The 20,366-nt window shown below is 40.0% G+C and overlaps 1 long non-coding RNA gene and 1 other non-coding gene across 6 annotated transcripts in view; both read right to left on the bottom strand.

Annotated features, from left to right (window-relative positions):
• Positions 1-20,366, bottom strand: part of LOC102121980 (uncharacterized) — a 141,516-nt gene that overhangs the window by 113,533 nt on the left and 7,617 nt on the right. For 4 of the 5 annotated variants that reach the window (XR_012431366.1, XR_012431368.1, XR_012431367.1 and 1 more), the window contains exon 1: positions 10,005-10,152. The exons of the other annotated variant lie outside the window; for it this stretch is intronic. This is a non-coding gene — a long non-coding RNA (uncharacterized lncRNA). Of the gene's footprint in view, positions 1-10,004; positions 10,153-20,366 lie in introns of those variants that run through there. 5 annotated transcript variants of the gene reach the window in all.
• LOC123572105 (small nucleolar RNA U13) lies at positions 19,535-19,638 on the bottom strand. The gene has a single exon (XR_006696441.1). It is a non-coding gene; the product is annotated as a small nucleolar RNA U13 (small nucleolar RNA).

Genomic DNA, 20,366 nt, shown 5'->3' on the forward strand with positions numbered 1-20,366 from the left:
ATATTTAAAAAGAGTGACAAGAATAAACAATGGGGAAAGGGTAGTCTCTTCAACAAATGGTATTGGGAAAACTGGATAGTCACATGCAAAAGAATTAACTGGACACCTCTCTTGTACCACACACAAAAATCAACTCACCAACCTGGGCAATATAGCAAGACTCCATCTCTACAAAAAAAAATAATAATAACTATTGAGCACAGGAGCTTGAGGCTGCCGTAGGCTATAACTGCACCACTGTACTCTAGCCTGGATGACAGAGTGAGACACTGTCTCAAAAAAAAGAAAAAATAAAGAAAAAAATAAAGAAAAAAAGAAAAGAAAAAAAAATTCAAAATGGATTAAAGACTTAAATGTAATACCTGAAACTATAAAACTTCTAGAATACAGGAAACCTTCATGGCATTGGTCATGGCAATGATTTCTTGAATATGGCGCCAAAAACACAGGCAACAAATGCAAAAATAGACAAGTAGTACTGCATCAAACCAAAACGCTTCTGTACACCAAAGAAAACAATCACACAGTGAAAAGGCAACCTACAGAATGGGGGAAAATATTTGTAAACCAAAAAATCTGATAAGAGGTTAATATTCAAAATATATAAGGAGCTCCTACAATTCAACAGCAAAAGAACCAACCAAACGAAAATAACATAATTTTAAAATGAGCAAAAGCAGGTGCAGTGGTTCATGCTGATAATCCCAGCACTCTGGGAGGCCAAAGCAGGAAGATTATTTGAGCCCAGGAGTTCCAGACGAGCCTGGGCAACACAGCAAAACTCAGTCTCTACAAAAAAAAATACAAAAATTAGGCGCAGGAGCACACACCTGTAGTCCTAGCTACTTGGGAGGCTGACACGGGAGGGTCACTTGAGCCCAGGAGGTCAAGGCTGCAGTAAGCTGTGACTGTGCCACTGCACAACAGGCTGGGTGACAGAACAAGACCCTGTCTCAAAAAATAAAAACTTAAAAAAAAATTTAATGGGCAAAAGACTTGAATATACATTTTTCCAAAGAATTCATACAAATAGGCAACAGGTGTATGAAAAGATGCTCAACGTTGCTAATCATCATAGAAATACAAATCAAAACCACATGAGATATCACCTCACACCTGTTAGGATGGCTATTATTTAAAAGCAACACCAACAATAACAACAAAACCCAGGAAATAACAAGTGTTGGTGAGGATGCAGAGAAATGAGAGCGCTTGTGCACTGTTGGTGGAAATGTAAAATGATATAGCTGCTATGGAGCATAGCATGGAAGTTCCTAAAAAATTAAAAATAGAGCTACCATATGATCTAGCAATCTCATTTCTGGGTATTTATCTAAAAGAATTAAAACAAGATATCTGCATTCCCATGTTAACTGTAGCACTGTTCACAACAGCCAAGAGGTAGAAACAACCTTAATGTCCACTGGTGGATGAATAAAGAAAAGGTGGTGTGCGTACATAATGGAATATCATTCAGCCATAAAAAGGAAGAAAGTCCTGTCACATGCTACAACATGGATGAACCTTGAGGACATTATGCTAAGTGAAATAAGCTAGTCACAGAAGGACAAATATTGCATGATTCTTCTTACATGAATTACATAAAATAGTCAAACTCATGGAAGCAGAAAGTAGAATAGAGGTTGCCAAGGGCTGCAGGTAGGGGAAAAACGGGAGTTGCTATTCAGTGGGTATAAAGTTTCAGTCACACAAGATGAAAAACTTGTAGAGATCTGCTGTACAACTTTGTGCTCATAGTTAACAATACTGTACACTTAAAAATTTGTTAAGAGGGTAGAGCTCACTTTTTTTAACCATAAAATTTTTAAAATCATTTTGTCTTGATTTCTGTAACTTTATAGCTAGTCTTGAAATCAGGTAGTGTGGATGATCCAATGTTTTCTTTTTCAAAATTGTTTTGGCTATTCTAGGTTCTTTACTTCTCTATATAAATTTTAGAAATAGCCTGTCAATTTCCACAAAGATGACTGCTGAGATTGTGACTGTATTTGCATTATATCTATCGATTTAGGAAGACTGACATTTTGACAATATTGAGAATCCTAATCCATAAATTCAATATATCTTACCACTAGTTTAGGTCTTGATTTCTCTCATTAATGTATGTCAGTTTTTGGCATGCAAATCTTATACATGTTCTGTTAGATTTATTCCTAGGTATTTGTAAATTGGATGCTATTGTAAATATACTTTAAAAAGTTTTCAAGTTCAAAATGTTTGCTGTTAGTATAAAAAAGTATGGTTCATTTTCATATATCGACCTTGTATCCTGTGGGCTTGCTAAACTCACCTACTAGATCCAGTAGCTTTTTTTTTTTTTTTTTTTTTTTTTTTTTGAGACAGAGTTTCGCTCTGTTTCCCAGGCTGGAGTGCAGTGGCACAATCTCAGCTCACTGCAAGCTCCACCTCCTGGGTTCATGCCATTCTCCTGCCTCAGTCTTCCGAGTAGCTGGGACTACAGGCGCCTGCGACCAAACCCAGCTAATTTTTTGTATTTTTATTAGAGACAGGGTTTCACCATGTTAGCCAGGATGTTCTCCATCTCCTGACCTCGTGATCTGCCTGCCTCAGACTCCCAAAGTGCTGGGATCACAGGCATGAGCCACCATGCCCAGCTAGATCCAGTAGCTTTTTGTAAATTTTTTGGATGTTCTTCATAGACAATCACGGTATCTACAAATGAAGGCATTTTTGTTTTTTCCTTTCCAATCTGTATGCCTACTTCTTTTTCTTGCCTTATTACACTATCTAGGACCTCCTGGACAATATTGAATAGGAGTGAAGAATGCCAACATTCTTGCTTTGTTCTGATCTTAGGGGGAAAGGATTTTATATTTATGAAGTATGATGTTAGGTGTTTTCATAAATCCACTTTATCAGGTAGAGGAAATTTCCTTCTATTCCTTGTTTTCTGAAAGTTTTATCAGGAACAAATGACAGATTTTTGTAAAATGTTTTTTCTGTATCTATTGAGATAATCATATGACTTTTTCCTTCTTTAGTCTGTTGATATGGTAAATTGCATTGATCGATTTATGAATATTGAACCAACTTTGCATTCTTGCAGTAAGGCTCATTTGGTCATGATGTATTTTCTAATCTTTTTATATACTAGATTTTATTTGTTAATATTTTGTTTAACATTTTTATGTCTATATTCATGAGGGATACTGGCTTGTAGTTTTCCTATAAATTCTTTGCCTGGTTTTGATATCAGGTAATGCGGGTCACATAAAACTGAAAAGTTTTCTCTCCTTTTCCTTTCGTTTTTCCAAGACAGGGTCTCACTCTGCCACCCAGGGCAGAGTGCAGTGGTACAATCATAGCTTGCTGCAGCCTCTATCTCCTGGGCTCAAGTGATCTTCCTGCCTCAGCCTGCTGAGTAGCTGGGACTACAAGCATGCACCACCACACCCAGCTACTTTTTCTTTTATTTTTAGTAGAGATGAAGTCTCACTATATATTGCCCAGGCCGGTCTCAAACTCCAGAGCTCAAGTGATTCTCCTGCCTTGGGCTCTCAAAAGGCTGGAATTACAGGTGTGAGCCACCATGCCCAGCTTTCCTCCCTTTTTCTATGTCTGGAAAGATTCTGTATAAAAATGGTATTACTTCTTCCTTAAATGTTGTAGGATTTGCAATGAAGCCATCAGATTTTTACTGTGGGAAAGTTTTTACATTGCCTAGTAACTCTTAGGTAAGCTTTGATAGTCTATCAAGAAATGTGTCCATTTGATTTATCAAATTTATTGACATAAAATTGTTTATGATATTCTCTAATTTTAATGTCTGTAGGATCTACAGTGATAGCACCTTTTTCATTCTTGATATTAAAACTTATATCTTCTCCCCTTTTCCATCTGATAAGTCTGAGTAGAGGTTTATTAATTTTTGTCTTTCAAATACCAGCTTTTGGTTTTAGAATCTTTTTTAAAATTTCGCTTCTGCTCTTTAATATTTCCTAGTTTCTACTTGTTTGGGATTTAATTTGCTCTTCTATTCTAAACTTTTTAAGGTGGAGACTTACATCATTGATTGGAGGCCTTTTTTGTTTTATAATATAAGCATGTAATGCTACATATTACCTTTTAAGCACTGCTTTAGCTTAGTTTCATACATTTTGATGTGTTATATTTTTATTGCCCATCCATTCAAAATAGTTTTTAATTTCGTTATGCCTTCCCTTTGACTTACAAATTATTTAAAAGTGTGTTGTCTAATTTGCAAATACTTGAGAATTATGCAGATATTATCAATTTATAGTTTAATTCTATTGTGATTAGATAACATATTTTATATTACTTCAATTCTTTACATTTGTTAAGGTTTTATGCCTCAGAATATCATCTAACTTGGTGAATTTCCCACATACATTTGAAAGGATATGTATTCTGCTGTTGGTGGTGTGTTCTCTAAAACTTAATTGAATCAAATTGGTTGATAGGGCTGTTCAGGTTTTCTATATCCCTACTGATTTTCTGTTTACTAGTTCTATGGATTACTGAAGCAGGAACACCAACATCTCCAACTAAAATTGTTAGTTTTTCTATTTCACCTTTGGTTCTTTCCATTTTTTGTGTTAGGTCCATTAATATCTGTGCTTGTTGTGCATTCTTCATGAATTTCTCCCTTATTCATTATGTAATGTCCTTCTTTTTTCCTAGTAACATTCTTTATTCTAAAGTCTACTTTGTCTAATATAGCCACTTCATCTTTCTTTTGATTAGTGCTTTGCATGGCATATCTTCCTCCGTCCTTTTACTTTTAATATATCTATGTCTTTATATTTGAGGTGGGTTTCTTGCAGGTAGCATATAGAGTTAGGTCTTGATTTTTTAACCCAATCTGGCAATTCTTGTCATATTTTTAAAAATAAGTTAAAATTTCCCTCTACCTACTCCACCTTTTAAAAATTCAGATGTCTTTATATATTAGGCAATGCTTCAAGCCACTCGCCACTTCTATGTGCAATGTTTCCCTGTCCTAGAGGTTTCTTATAGATTTGTCATGCAAATTAAACATAATACCCTTATTCAAAAATAACTTAAAAACATACTTGATATTTCTATTCTCCCAATCCTAATGAGACAGAAGAAAGTATTACACACCCAATGATTCCCAAATATCTGTCTGCAACTAAAATCTCCCAAGTCATTGTCAGACCCATTAAGCCAAGTCTACTTAATATCTTTGATGTTTCACAGGTACCTCTTACTCAACATGTCTAAAACTCAATTTTTTATCATCCCCTGTACATTCTTCCTTTCAAATTTGTACCCGTTTTATGTCTCTCCTCTTAGTATAGTAGTACTATCCTGCCAATTGCCAAGTCAGAAATTCAGGAACCACCTTCTCTTCTCCCTCCATCCAACTGATCATTAAACCCCCAGTAATTCTACTCCTATATATTTTTTTGAATATCTTACCTTTTCATTCCCCATCTTATCTGCAATGTTACTAGCCTTTTCCAGCAACCATCATTGCTTACCTGGACTTCTGTAAAAGTCTCTTAATGGTTGCTCCTCCTACTTGTAGTTTTGAAGCTCCCAGCATTCTTGTACCCTACTCCCCAAAACTTCTACTCACAAAGTCCTCTGGCTCCTTCTTATCTATCCTCCTCTCACCACTCCCTCCTTCACTGAAGCCACTGCCCCAACATACACACATAAATCTATAATAATTAACGCTGTGCTTCCCAAGTCCTGGAACAACAGATGCTGTCTTTTGCATCATGTCTTTTCACTTGCTATTCCTTTATTTAGAACATCCACCTCCTCCTGTGTTCACTTGACTAACTTTTACTTATCCTCCAGGTTTTAGTTAAGGTATCCTTTCTCCTGGGAAGCTTTATATAACACCCTAATCTAGGTCATGTGCTCTTTATCTTTTAGCACTTAACACACTGAAATTATTTTTCTCTCTGTATCTCTATCTAGATTGCAACCTCCATGAGAGCTGGGGCCGCTTTACTTGTTCATTTCATTCATCACTCTGTTTCCACTATTGCTAAATTCAGTAATCCTTATTACTTAGAAACAGGCACAAACCAGAACAAAGCAGTCAATGGCATAGTGTAATTTGGGTGTATTGACTCTCAGTGCACCACACTGACCATGGTCTCAGTCAAAAATATTCATCATCCACCATGTCAAAATTCCTATTATTGTGTAAGGCATTATAGGACTTAGACTCAGACAACCTTGGGCAATTCTTTTCAGCCTCTCTGAAGTTTTTTCTTCATTTCTTAAAGGGATTAAGCAATACCTATACCAAAGTGATATAGGAGAAATAGATTATAGAAGATAAAATGAAAGCATTTTGTAAATCAAACAATGATACTCAACATACACATATATATATCCTTAACTAATCCATGGTGGCCAAAGTATATTGGCTTATTTTTATCCATCAGTGTTTTCCACTACTACTAATTTCCTACATTTTCAAATTTATTTTAATAAAGGACAGGATAAATACAAATTACCTTTCTTTTTCTTAAGTCTAAAACCCTTGTTTTAAAATCCTCATCATCCAATATCAATTTTATTAAAAGATTCTCAAATAGTTGCTGTGCATCAAAATAAAATTATTGATTCCTTTATTAAACAAAAGATCTATTTTAAGTCCACATTAGCATTTTCAGATTTAGTTATTTCACTTGAAACAAACAAAAAACAACAAAAATATTAGAGGAAACAAAAATTTCTCAATGAAATATTATAAATAGCCAGGATGTATACCACAATTAAAAGGCATAACTTTTCAGGAAGATTCTTTTTTCTTAAAAAAAAAAAAAAAAAAAAAAAAGGTAAAAACAATGCTATGATTTTCCAGAGGTGGAAGAGCATATAATAAACATTGTTTTATTCCCCATTATCCAAAATAGTACAGTTGGTCTTTGAACGATCTAGGGATTAGGGGTGCTAGCCCACTGTGCAGTCAAAAATCCAAGTTTAACGTTTGACTCTGCCAAAACTTAACTACTAATAGCCTACTGTTGACTGCAAGCTTTACCAAGAACATTAACAGGTGATTAACATATAGTTTGTATGTTACATGTATTACACACAGTATTCTTACAATAAAGTATGCGAGAGAAAAAAATGTGATTAAGGAAAATACATTTATCGGTAAATATCAACCCCATAAGTTTACAAGATGAATTGTGTCTGAAATGGCGGGCAGCTACAGCTGCAGACCTCCATCTATGGCACATATCAAGCAATTCAACTTTTTCTTCTAATGTCATGACTTTTCTCTGCTTCTTGGGAGCACTTCCAGAATTGCATGGGGCCCATGGTGTTATGCAAGGTATTGCACTAAACACAATGAAAAATACATGAGAACCTCAAAGATCACTTTTTACTGTGATACACAATTTTCTGGAGAGACGGACTGCTCCTGCAGAGATGATTAGCATCACATGACATTTTAAGTGGATATGCACAACACTTGAGCTCATGGCAATAGCGGCAGGAGGTGGCTACAAAATTATTACGGTACAGTATGTACTACAGTTAGTTTTATGCAGTTACAATTTAATACTGCATCTTTATTGTTTATATTTCTATCAACTACAAATGGTGCCAAGAGGTTTATGTTTGTATACATGTTTTAATAAATTTTACATTTTTATAATAGATTTGTGTATATTTTATAGTAGTAAATGATAAAATAGACTAGTATCTACATATATGTTCTGCATTCATGATAGACCTAAGTTTTTCTTAATTTTTTCAGTATTTCTAGGCTACTTGGTTTGTTTTTTCAAATTGTCACAAATGTCCAAAAATTTTTCTAACACATCAAAAAAATTATTTCAATTATTAGAAATTATTTTTTGAATTTTTTTTCAAATTATTGAAAAAAATCCACCTGTAAGTGGACCAACATAGTTCAAATCCATGTTGTTCAAGGGTCAACTGTAAAATAAAATCATGAATATAAATGGTATATTTATATACATATACCATTAAAATGGTAATTTAAATAGTAAATATAAATGGTACAATCTCGATAAATGTTTATTATGATTGCTGTAGTTATTTATACTGTGTTAAATAACGTATGTTGAGCTGAAATAGTAAGACCAAGGACAACTAACTCGTTTATGCCAATTTCAAAAATCTGGACCATTAGTAGCTAAACTCTGCAACTGTTTAAAATATTAAAATGAAAAACTGGTTAAACGGAAAAGTCAAACCCTGGATTCCCTCATATGTGTATTTTTCCCCCCGTGGATCTCATCTGACTAGACCTCATATGCTTTCAGTAATTTATTTTTAAATTTTCATACATAACATCAATCAAATGGCTGCTTCTCCCAACAAGGAGCTATGTGTGGGCAAATCACTGACTTTAGCAAACATCCGACAGTTAATCAAGGGGGTCAGGATCAATCAGATATTTGTACATATTTTAGATGTATGGCATCGCACACTGCATGCGGTCATGAAAGGCTCACAAAAAGCTAGTCACATCCTGGTAAAACATGTTGTGCGATAAACAGACCATAAACAGAAACCATCACTGGCACTTAGGGGCAAACTCCAGCTGGGTTTCTTTATCCCTAATCCCAGTTTCAGCTGCAGGTTTTTCCCAGAAAGAACAGTAGTTTGATTTACTCAACACTGTAGAAGTCAGGGTGTGGTTATCCTCTAAATAATATTACAAATAGATTTTCTCTGAACTCCTGTAGCAACAGGATCTGACAGTGGTTACTGGTAGGAAAAGGTGAAATTAAGATCAAAACAAACGTCTACAAAAAATAACAGCTTTTAAGGACCACCTAGAGACAATGGAGGTAGGGGTATTTTTGAGACCAAAACCCAGAGTGTAACACAGCATAGAACATGAATACTTTTCAAGCTTTCAACACAGTTAACAGTTGAAGAGTATCTGGTTTTGCCAGCTCTCCTATTACTGTTTTATCCCATGTTATTCCAATACACTAATAACCTCCACAAATACAGATCAATCACGTTTCCTTCTTGATCATTAGGAAAGGACTAATTGTAAGCATAAATATAGGGGGAAAAATCAATGAAATGCTTCCTTTAGCTTTTCTAAAACAATAAACTAGAAAGATTTGGAAAGTAAGACTGAGCAGCTTTTTCTAAGGCAGGGATCAATGGGAGTGTACTTAATAAATGAATAATTGCATTCCTTCTCCCTGGCCAGCCGACAGAGTGGAACTCGACCTCTGTTCGGCGGGCATGCACAACCGGCTGGCACGATGTCTGCGTTCCCCTCCTATGAAAGGATCAGCTTTAGTTACATGCCTTGTGCGCGGCCTGAAGCCTGTAACTGGGTTTACGAGCCCACTATGTGCCAGGCACTAAAGGTGACAGATTTCACCTCTTTTCATTACCTTTGAAGGAAATTCTGTGCCCCGATAAGGAAACTGGGGCCAAGCTCGCATAGGCAATGCGGCCGAGATTGCCCTGGGGCCCCCAAGCCAGGGTACAAATCCACGGCAGTGCTCCCAGAGCAAAGGCATGACTGGGCATCTAAATACCCACTAGGCAGGTAGTGACTGCGACATTAACTCTTTTCTTCTTCGCCACTCTCAGGCCGCAAGCCCTCAAGAAAAGGGGAAACTGAGACGCAAGCCAAGTGACTTTCCAAAGGTCACAGCTAGTAGCGGGGCGAGGAGGGCCTCGAGGCTTGGTCTTTGCGACCCTCAACGACCATCTGTAATAATGCCCAGAGCCTCCGCCAGGATTCCCCAGCCCTAGGTTCCCGCGGCCTTTGAGGGGAAAGGGCCAAGGCCTAGAAGCTCCCCCTCCCGCGTGGTTTTCCCGTCAGCAGCTTTCGTCTGCAAGGGAAAGCGGCGGCCCCACCCGCAGACAGCTGCGAGGCACCGCGCCAAGCGTATGCTGCCTGTTCCCAGGCACTCCCTCCTGCGCGTTCACCCTTTTGCCACCTCCGCCCTCCACCGGGCGCCTGGCGCCCCGGCCCGTGGGCCAGCGGGCAGTCTACTCACGTGGGCCTCCGCATGGCCCAGCGCTGCCAAGGGCAAGGCGGGGCCTCGCGATCGCCCCGCCCCCCTCGTGCCCTGCCCCCTGGAGGGAGCAGGGGACCCTCGGCAGGCGCGGGCGCTTGCCGGCCCAGCCCGGGTCTCTGGCTTCGCCGCGTGCGCGTGCGCGTGGTGGGGCTTTGGCTGGGGGTGGGATGCGGTCATGGCCGCCGAGGCCGCAAGCTCTAGTGGGAAGGCGGCGTGCCGCGGCCGGCTTAGGTGGAGGAGGGGGCGTTTCCCCCGGAAAAGGAAGGAAGTGGGTGTCACGGGCCGCAATACGGCCCCTTTGGCGTCTTGAGTGGGAAATCACAAGATACTGCTCCAGATTTTCCCATTTTATGGTTAAATGCAAATGACTCGGACCCCTGCCCCATCATGTCAGGAACTTCAGCAGTTCCTTCCACCAAAGCTCAACTAGTGCTGCACCCGCTGTGGTAATCATGGGCATCATCTATGAAGCTACTGCTGTGGCCAGGGCCCCAGTCGTCCTGCTGAGTAGCAGGCTTTGAGAGACGGTGTCCAAGGCCACCCTGCTGGTCAGTGACCTGCTCTAGAGGCTAAGCTAAGGAATGCTTAGAACTTTGATATTTAGATTTCTTACATCAACTTAACCCAGTTAACAGGTTTGTGGGGGCATTTTTTTTTTTTTTGAGACCGAGGCTCGCTGTGTCACCCAGGCTGGAGTGCAGTGGCACAACCTCTGCTCACTGCAGCTTCCGCCTCCCGGGTTCAAGCAATTCTCTCACCTTAGCCTCCAGAGTAGCTGGGATTACAGATGTGTGCCACCACACCCAGCTAATTTTGGTATTTTTAGTAGAGACAGGGTTTCACCATGTTGTCCAGGCTGGTCTCGAACTCCTGGCCTCAGGTGATACACCTGCCTCGGCCTCCCAAACTGCTGGGATTACAGGCGTGAGCCACCGCACCCGGCCTTGTGGGTTTTTTTGTTTTTTTGTTTTTAGAGACAAGGTATTGCTCTGCTGCCCAGGCTGGAGTGCAGTGGCATGATCATAGCTCACTGCAGTCTGGGACTCCTGGTCTCAAACGATCCTCCTGAATCAGCCTCCTGAGTAACTGGGACTACAGGCGCGTGCACCATGCCCGGCTCATTTTTAAAAATCTTTTTATAGAGAGGAGGTCTCGTTGCGTTGCCCAGATAGGCCTCAAACTCCTGGCTTCAAGCTGCCCTCCCACCTCGACCTCTCAAAGCACTGGGATTACAGGCTCTGAGAGCCACCGCACCCAGACACTTACTGATATTCTTATGCAGCTTTCTGGTGGGTAGTTTTATTAAGAGAAGTCTATATCCAGACCGTGTCACCATATTCAAAATAAAAAATCCCTGCCTTAGGTGAGTTGTGTGTGTTCGACAAGCATGCACAACCATGGGTTCCTTGAGAACACAAAGTTTTTTGTGATTGTTGTTCTTAACATTACATTACTTTGAAGCTGTCCTGATGGAGTGTGGTAAGATGGGGCATTCCTGGGACAGGACTAAAGTGAACATATGTCCCACATTTATCACATTTGGCGGCATTTAGTTTTGCTTGATTATGAGTTCCTGTGGATTTTTTTAGGTTGATTCCTGGGTGCAAATACCATAAGGAAGTAGCTCCAGATCTGCTGTTCAACCCCCAAATTTCACTTTCTCGTTAATATGGAATTACTGCTACTCCTGTTTTTCCCATCCTCTTATGGTGGGTAGTTTTACTGAAGATTATCATCAGAAGGTAAAGAGAATGGGAGGATTAAGGAACAATGAGAATTGAACAGATAACAAAAACTTTACTGATTGGAGATCTTCAAGTGCTGCTCCCTCCTTGCCGCCCTCTCACCCAAAACTCAGTGACCGTTCACAGATTGACTCAAATCTTTGCTCATAACATCTGAAAGAATATTCTTCCTGTATTTGGATTTGAATTGCCTAAATTGAAATTTTGGCAGAATGGATGCATTGGAAATTGGGGAGGAGGCAGTCTCAAGGTATTAGGGAAAGGAGGGGATGATCTTGGCTAGGAGAGAGAACAAGAGTTTAGAGAAAGAATTTTTTTAAATGAGTGAGTGGTGGATCTAACAATGTTCTATGATTTATTTATTTATTTATTTAGAAGCAGAGTCTCATTCTGTCACCCAGGCTGGAGTGCAGTGGTATGACCTCGGCTCACTGCAACCTCTGCCTCCCAAGCTCAAGCGATTCTCCTACCTCAGCCTCCCGAGTAACTGGAATTACAAGAGTACTCCACCACGCCTGCCTAATTTTTGTATGTTTATTAGAGATGAGGGTTCGTCATGTTGGCCAGGCTGGTCTCGAACTCCTGACCTCAAGTGATCTGCCCACTTTGGCCTCCCAAAGTGCTTGGATTACAGGCATGAGTGACCATGCCTGGCCTCTGTGTTTTCATAGTAATGGTAAGCTACATTCTTGAGCATAAGGATTTCTATATTATTTATGGTTACCAAAAACATTACCATGTCCTCATTTGGGGAATCTTTTTAGTTAAACAAGGCCTGAGAATTCTTGACAATAGAGTAGGAAGGGCATAGGGAGGGGTTGAGAGCTTAATGACAGAAAGATAATCTAGGATTGGGGTAGATCTCAGTTCCAGTTCTTTTAGTGTCTCTGTAGCACGCAAGTAACTAGCTAGCACCAGGTATACAGAGGCCTGAGCCTGGGGGTTGTTGCTGAAATTCCTCAAGTGGATGCAGCCAATAAGGGCTCAAATGCTATGTCTAACTTAGTCGCCCAAATTAAAAAACACCAGATTAATTTACTGAATTATGAGCTCAAGATAGAGACCCCATGCACCTAGCATAGATACTACAAATTGAATCTCATCAATTACTGATCAAAGACTTAGCTCAGGGGGCCCCTATGGCAACTTGTGGTCCTCCTACAATGAAGTTTTTGAGAATACTTGCTGAAAGAATTGTATATTTCAAAGTAATAAAGCCCATGGTTGAAGAGTTTTTAAAATGTCTCCCCACCAAAATCTGTTTCAGTTTACTTCAGAGGTCTCATTTTGCAATATTGGATTCAGGTTGTTTGACACAACATTTATAAGAGATGTTCTACATTATTTTCTCAAAGCCTCGTTTCCAGGATCTTTCTCCCAACTTGTTTTGTAACCTAAAGCTTCCTACTCCCTATAAAAGATAATACCTTAGCTGAAAAAAAAAACAGTATTTTGATTTCCCACCTTGTGAGGCTGAAGTAGAATAAGTTGTAACAGGAACAGAGTCCTAAAGATAGAAGAATAGGCCTCAAAAGCTGAGGTTGTGTAATGGTTGATGAGGGAGATGTCACAGCAGTCCACAGTGAAAGGTTAAACAGCAGCCCAGAAGAGCACAAGTGAATAATTCATACATTGTGTTTCTGTTGACTTCCCTTCCTCTCCCACCTTTTAGGCTAATGTAGGTTCTGCCTTGATTAGAAGCAAATTTTTAGAACTAGACAGAATCTTGGAGCTTATGGCTCATTTTGCTCACCTGTCCTTTGAGCAAACCGGTTAAGCATTTTCAGGTGACTTGGCCAACACCGCAAAGCTAGTTATTGGCAGAACCAGAATTAGAACCACTCCCTCCCTGCTCAGATGCAATTGCTCTTTCCTTTTCTCTCCAAAATGGCCACCATCAATTTCTTCCCATCTTGTGTACACATAATGTCACACAAGTCAAGAGGTGGAGTCTCTTTTCCCTCCCCTTGACTTGGTTTATGATTTCATTTGGCAGTGGAAGGATACAATGAAAGTGAGGTTCTGAGACTTCCAAGCTCAGGTCATAGAGGTCTGGCAGCTTCCGCTTCCTCCCTCTAGGGGGACCAGCCTCCATGCTTTAAAGTTTAAAGCAGCTTGGGGAGGATTAGCACAGTGGTTCACGCCTGTAATCCCAACACTTTGGGAGGCCGAGGCGGACAGATCACCTGAGGTCGGGAGTTCGAGACCAGCCTGACCAACATGGAGAACCCCATCTCTACTAAAAATACAAAATTAGCGGGCATGGTGGTGCATGCCTGTAATACCAGGTACTTGGGAGGCTGAGGCAGGAGAATCGCTTGAACCCGAGAGACAGAGGTTGCGGTGAGCCAAGATCGCACCATTTCACTTCAGCCTGGGCAACAAGAACGAAACTCCGTCTCAAATAAATAAATAAGCAAGCTTGGGCTAGACTTGTGAGTGATAAGACCAGCGACTAGCACGCGGACTCAGAGAGGCCATGTAGAGGAGCAGTCAAGTGAGTTCAAGTCTTCTTTTTATGTTGTTTTTGTTTGCTTTTGAGATGGAGTCTTTCTCTGTCACTCAGGCTGGAGTGCAGTGGTGCAATCTCGGCTCATTGCAACCTCTGCCTCCCAGGTTCAAGATGTTCTTCTGCCTCAGCCTCCTGAGTAGCTGGGATTACAGGCATGCACCACCACTCCCAGCTAATTTTTGTATTTTTAGTAGAGATGGGTTTCACCATGTTGGCCAGGCTGGTCTCAAACTCCTGACCTCAGGTGATCCACCCACCTTGACCTCCCAAAGTGCTGGGATTGCAGGCATGAACCACCACGCCTGGCGAAGCCATCTTGAACTACCCAGTGGAGCTCTACCCCAATTCCTGACCCAGCGAATCATGAGAAGTAGGCAATGGAAAGGCTGCTACACCCTCTGCCTTTTTATTAACTTGATGGTCATAGTTAAGAAATCAGGACATAAGACTATGGTTAAGTTTCAGAAGTCTTGTTAGGAGACCCAGTCAGCCAACACTTACTTCCATGTATGTCAGCAGCTCTTATCAACATAATTTTCTGCTTCAACTCCAACAATAAAGCTGTTATTTAAATTACAGTTTATTAATTTGCGGATCAAATGACTCTATGGGTATATTCACTTATACTTAGCATTTGGCTGTAACAAAGTTTTTTTTTTCCAAATCCTAATGTTCTGCTTATCTACTGCTATACAGCAGACCAGCAGAGAACTTGGTGACTTAGAATGACACTACTTATTTATTTATTTTGTAGAGACAGGTTTGTGCTATATTGCCCAGGCTGGTCTCGAACTCCTAGGCTCAAGCAATCCCAGCCTCCCAAAGTGCCGGGATTACAGGTGAGTGACGGTGCCCAGCCAACACTACTTATTTTGCTCACCACTTTGCAATTTGAGCAGGGCTTCATGAGGATGGCTGGTGTCTGCTGCCCTCAGCATCAGCTAGGGCTGGCTTGAAGGCTGGGAGTGAAATGATTTGAAGACTGGCTCTCTCTTGTCTCTCTCTTTTGGTGGTGAAAGATTTCAATAACTGGAGTCTAGAACAGTGGGGTTCCTCAGGTATCTCTATCTCTATCATCTCTATGGAGTTTTTCCACACAGTATCTTCAGCATGGTGGCTTCAGGCTGGCTAGTCATTTTACATGTTGGCCAGAGCTCCCAAGACACACACTCCCAAGAAAGTGATCCCAGAAGAAGATGTATTGCGCTCTGGAAGTCATATAGCAACCCTTGTGCCTTGCCATTTATCCACCCATACTTAATAAAATGGATTATCGGCCCGACTTCTTGAAGTAGGAGCGCCCATATCACAGTGTTAAAAGGGCAGGTGGCTGTTGCCATATTTGGAAAATACAATCCTGCCTTGCCCAGGTTCCAAACTCTGCATCTGAATTTCATGCTAGGGATAAAACTTGATATAAAAACTAATTCCAGCAGCTTTGATTGCTTTAAAAAAATGCCAATTGCAACACTTAACATTAATTCAGTTTCCTTATACATGTCTTGATTTGGGGGTGCAGTTCATCTCACCCTCCCCAGGGATCTGGATTTGAACTGGGGAGGGTAGAATATGGATAATCTATCATTTTTGTTTGTGTAAACCTTTTTTTTAAAAAGTAGATTTTATAGCCTGCAGTTGACACACATAGAATTTTCATCAAGGTTGAGACATTATGAATTTAATCTGACAGCCACCTATTTTCAAGAAAATTTGTTGTATGTGCTCTGTAACAAGTTTTGGGTAAATATTAATAACATATATTTCTACCTGCATGTGTATGCGCACATACCCACTCATGTTGTATCTCATTCCTGAAGGATTTCCAGCTTCTCTGCCCAGTTTGCCTGGCATTGTTTTCCTTAAAGCTGGCAATGCCATACCAAAGGGATGTGATGCCTTTTTAACTGCTGTCAGCAACACTTAAATGGTCAGGGCAGGAAGTAATGTGTGCAGTATCTTTCTTTAATTCCAGTAGAATCCTATTAAGGCTGAAATTTAATTAGCTACATTGGGGTTTGTATGTGAACAGCAAAACTAACATTTCTATTATTGTAAAAACATGCCCAAGACATATAGCAATTGGATAAAAGCTGCTATGCTTGTGTGGCATTTTGTAGTTATGGGATAACTTCTTAGAATTATTACAAATAAAAATAAATATCCAATACATTTATCTATTTCTTGAAGATTATTGTGCCTATGTGAAGTATTTCTCTGTCTGTGGTCTGGCTTTTAAACCTTGCTTTTCCAGCTTACTGTCTTCTAGAATTAAGTTCGCTAAACTATGTTTTCATCAAAATCTGAAGACATGATTTTACGAGTCTTTTAACATTGACTTTCCAGACTATCTCTGTAGATTCCACTTGGAGGTTGCCAAATAGCTATATCACTGAAAACTTTGGTATGTATCAAATGTTTGCATTTTAAATTATCTCCTCAACCATGTGATGTCAGAGATTTTGGTAGTCAACTGACTCCTAACATTTTGTGTCTGAAAATTAAATGTATTGCTAACAGAACCTATCAGTGAGTAAAGAATTTGTATGTCTTTCTTTTTATTACACATGCCGGTGCAAAGAAAAGAATTCTTTTATAAAGTGAATTATCTCCCTTTGTTTATTGGGAATTTTTCATTTTCATAGGTTCTCTCAAAGCTGAGCAATCCAGGAATATTTTTGCAAGAAACAACAATAGAATGAGGACTGAACGCGTTCCTAGGAAACATTTGAACATTTCAGTTCATTTTAAAAGGAATGAGTTTGTTTTTAAAATTGTTTGTTAGGAAGAAGAAAATTGGATTAAATGCCAAAGAATGGTAAAAGAATGCTGTGAGGTGACATTAATTTAGAACAGAAAATGTAATTGCTAGGAAGAAATGGCAGAGTGCATCTTTGTTACAGGCTGATGGGAGGCATTACTTTTCAAGTAGCTCTAAAAGATAAGCCTCCTATAAAGCCACTGGATCAACATATCTCCCAGCCAAGTAAGACTAGGGCCAGCCAGCACTGTATGGTGTGAAGGCCTGTATGCCCCTTTAGCAAAGCTACATTAACCAAGGAAGCTGAGCCTTGAAAGTAGCTTTCACAGGCTACCTACACACAGAAATTCTCAGAGAAGTAATTTGCATTTAGAAATGAGAAAGTTACTGGAGTTATTACAATTGTTCTTCATCACCTCCCCACTCCAAGCCCCTCAAAACAGTGAAAAATGATTTGAATCTACCCTATTAACATTCAGCTCAAGTTGAACTTGAAGCCATTAGCTATGTGACTATATAGAATATCTGACGGTACCAGATCTTTGGGGGTTCTAACCCCACAAGAGTGGCTCAGCGGGTGTTTCACATTCCCTGTGTGTTAGCTCCACCCTAAGGAAAGGGCCCAGGGAACTCACTGGATTCCCTTTTCCAGTCTTGCCATTAAGACTGCAATGGAAACTCAATTTAAAATGAAAGAATTACTTGTCATTCACCTAATCTCTCTGAACACTATTTTCTTCTTTGGTAAAGTAAAAATAATCCCACATGCCCTACTTTTTCATAAGAGTGTTGTGGTTTAAAAGAAAAAGACAGTAAGTAATGTGAAGTGAACATTTGGCATAATCTAGCCCCTATAAGCACATTCTATGCATTGTCCCACCAAATCTTCATAATAACCTTAGGAAACAGGTACAGAGATAAAACTGAGGCTTAGAGAAGGTCAATACCTTGCCCAAACCATATCTGGTAAGTGGCAGAGCCAAGATTTGAGCTGTCTGACTTCAGATACTAAACTATTATACCTCTAATATAACATATATAAAAACAACTATCAAATGGTAAAGTCCTAGGCAAACATCAGCTCTCACTATTATTAAAACTTCTTTTCTCTGAATCTTTACTTAAAAATTACATTATGTGACTGGGCACCGTGGCTCATGCCTGTAATCCCAGCACTTTGGGAGGCCGAGGAGGGCAGATCACGAGGTCAAGAAATCGAGACCATCCTGGCCAACATGATGAAACCCGGTCTCTACTAAAAATACAAAAATTAGCTGGGTGTGGTGGCGCACACCTGTAGTCCCAGCTACTCAGGAGGCTGAGATGGGAGAATCGCTTGAACCCAGGAGGCGGAGGTTGCAGTGAGCCGAGATCGCACCACAGCACTCCAGCCTGGTGACAGAGGAAGACTCTGTCTCAAAACAAAACAAACAAAAAATTATATGTGTGTGTGTTCATCTATCACTTTTAAAGTTTCCATTTTTTTTGATTTTGGTGAGGGCAAGATGTTTTTATGCAGATGATTTTTATGATAGTAATATATGCCAAAAATATATGGTCAGTGAAGAAAATGCAGAAAATACATAAAAGTCTAGATTAAAAGAAGAAAACATGTGATAGCAAGTCAAACCCAAAAGCATGTTGAATAAGCAGTAACCCACATTTCTCCCCCAAAAAGTAAGGTCATTATAACACTTTTCTCAGAGGAAGAATAAAATATATTAGCACCATGCACACATTGTTCGCACTGCGATATTTATTAAAGGAGGGTCAAGTGACATGTTGACCATAGCACGTTGTCATAGCTTGTCAGCTATAATTAGAAAAAAAAAAGAATTGTAAGAAAAATTAAATGAATAGATTAGCCACAAAATGCTCGACATAGGTAAGATTTGGCAGACACCTCGAGACTCTAAATTTGCTCACATTACTAAAGATTCATTTCTAGAAAATCCAGATCTAGAAGAAAGATTCCCATAGTGTAACAGTTTTCATAGGGTGCTTTAGAATATATTTATTTATTGAGACTGACCTGAGAATTTATTCTGGCAAATGTTCATTTTGGAAATACAGCAAAGGGTCGGAGAATTCCTAGAATTCAGAGTTGCACCTTGGACTTTAGAGGGACATTTGAGGCAGAAATGTGAGTAGTATGCAGGAGACTGGACTCTGAACATGAGAGGCTCTCGTTTAAAAGATTATTACTAGAAATGAGCAGTCAAGAATGTCTGTTTCTGTGCTTTTAGTAATGGTTGGAAAGAAGCAATCTCAGACATAAACCATGAGATTCCAAAGAGCAGAAAAAGAATCCAGGGAGCCTGTTAGGTAAGATATTCAGAGATGAAAGAATCTCACCATGACTTCAAAGCACGTGCCCCTCACCCCATTACTCCGGAAAACCAAGGTGTTTTGTCATTTCTCTGCTATATTGATTTCCCTTCTGATTTCAACTGCATTCACACCTGAGAGGAGCAACTTTTTTTTTTTTTTTTTAGGTTAGATGGGTAATGTGCCAATGTGGGCACAAGGTTCAGGGGGTGGCACATCTCACACATGTCATGAAAACCCAATCGTCATGCTCGTGAACTACAGAAGAATCAGAGGAATGGCACTTTCCAATTGCTTCCCTAGACAGGCTGTCACCTATAAGGCCCATCCCCAGATCCAGAGGCTGCAATGAATCCTCTGAAACCACTGCTTTGTCGTTCAGACCTAATCCCAGCCTTTCTCTGTACCACCGGGCTTCCCTCTATGGCATCTTCAGCCAGTAACTCAGGAAAGAAAAGTTCTAGGGGAAAAAAAAAAAGATTGGTGTGAAACACACACACAAACACCCCACACCTTCAAAGTGCCCCCAGTGACATGTTAAGTAGTCATCCGAGATTAAGTAAAAAATTCCTGAATCCTGTAAGTCCTGTCCTTTATCCCTATCTAAGCATCAACAATCCAATTCTCTGATTCCTGGAAAAATATAGGCAATATGTAGAAGGAGAGAAAAAAACTGACTAGTCTCTTTCAGAAAAACTTTCTTGGCCAGGCACGGTGGCTCACACCTGTAATCCCAGCACTTTGGGAGGTCAAGGCAGGCACATCACCTGAGGTCAGGAGTTCGAGACCAGCCTGGCCAACATGGTGAAACCTCGTCTCTACTAAAAATATAAAAATTAGCCAGGAGTGGTGGTGGGCACCTATAATCCCAGCTACCTGGGAGGCTGAGGCAGGAGAATTGCTTGAACCCGGGAGGCGGAGGTTGCAGTGAACTGAGATCATGCCATCACACTCCACCCTGGGCGACAGAGTAAGACTCCATCTCAAACACAAACAAA

Source organism: Macaca fascicularis, chromosome 2, assembly GCF_037993035.2.
Source record: "Macaca fascicularis isolate 582-1 chromosome 2, T2T-MFA8v1.1".
Classification (NCBI taxonomy): Eukaryota; Metazoa; Chordata; class Mammalia; order Primates; family Cercopithecidae; genus Macaca; species Macaca fascicularis.